The following is a 1,010-nucleotide window of genomic DNA, read 5'->3' as shown; positions in this document are numbered from 1 at the left end:
TCTTCTAGGTCCTTGTTAAATGTTTCTTGCATTTTCTCTATTCTATTTCCAAGATTTTGGATCATCTTTACTATCATTATTCTGAATTCTTTTTCAGGTAGACTGCCTATTTCCTCTTCATTTGTTAGGTCTGGTGGGTTTTTATCTTGCTCCTTCATCTGCTGTGTGTTTTTCTGTCTTTTCATTTTGCTTATCTTACTGTGTTTGGGGTCTCCTTTTTGCAGGCTGCAGGTTCATAGTTCCCGTTGTTTTTGGTGTCTGCCCCCAGTGGCTAAGGTTGGTTCAGTGGGTTGTGTAGGCTTCCTGGTGGAGGGGACTAGTGCCTGTGTTCTGGTGGATGAGGCTGGATCTTGTCTTTCTGGTGGGCAGGTCCTCGTCTGGTGGTGTGTTTTGGGGTGTCTGTGGCCTTATTATGATTTTAGGCAGCCTCTCTGCTAATGGGTGGGGTTGTGTTCCTGTTTTGCTAGTTGTTTGGCATAGGGTGTCCAGCACTGTAGCTTGCTGGTCGTTGAGTGAAGCTGGGTCTTGGTATTGAGATGGAGATCTCTGGGAGATTTTTGCCATTTGATATTACGTGGAGCTGGAAGATCTCTTGTGGACCAGTGTCCTGAAGTTGGCTCTCCCACCTCAGAGGCACAGCACTCACTCCTGGCTGCAGCACCAAGAGCCTTTCATCCACACGGCTTAAAAATCACAACTTGCTGAAGAAGGCCATCAGAAAAGCAGGGTAGCGTTGTCAATAATCTTCATTGTCTTCACTCAATAAGTATTTTATGGATGCACCAAGGAAATGGAGTCATACTGCAATCCCTCAAAGACTGCTAGTGTTGGAGGGTCTCCTGCAGAGGCTGAGGGTGGCTGTGGCTCAACGTGAAGACAAGAACACTCTGAGATGTATCATTATAACTACACCTAATTGTTATGAACTATATAGGCCCAAATAATGAACAGGCTAAATAGAGGTAGGATTTGAGCTCTAATCGTAGACATAGTTCAGAGGGGGAAAAAAA

Source organism: Neophocaena asiaeorientalis, unplaced genomic scaffold, assembly GCF_003031525.2.
Source record: "Neophocaena asiaeorientalis asiaeorientalis breed wild unplaced genomic scaffold, Neophocaena_asiaeorientalis_V1.1 scaffold1325, whole genome shotgun sequence".
In the NCBI taxonomy this organism is placed as follows: Eukaryota; Metazoa; Chordata; class Mammalia; order Artiodactyla; family Phocoenidae; genus Neophocaena; species Neophocaena asiaeorientalis.
Note: the sequence above shows the minus strand (reverse complement) of the source record.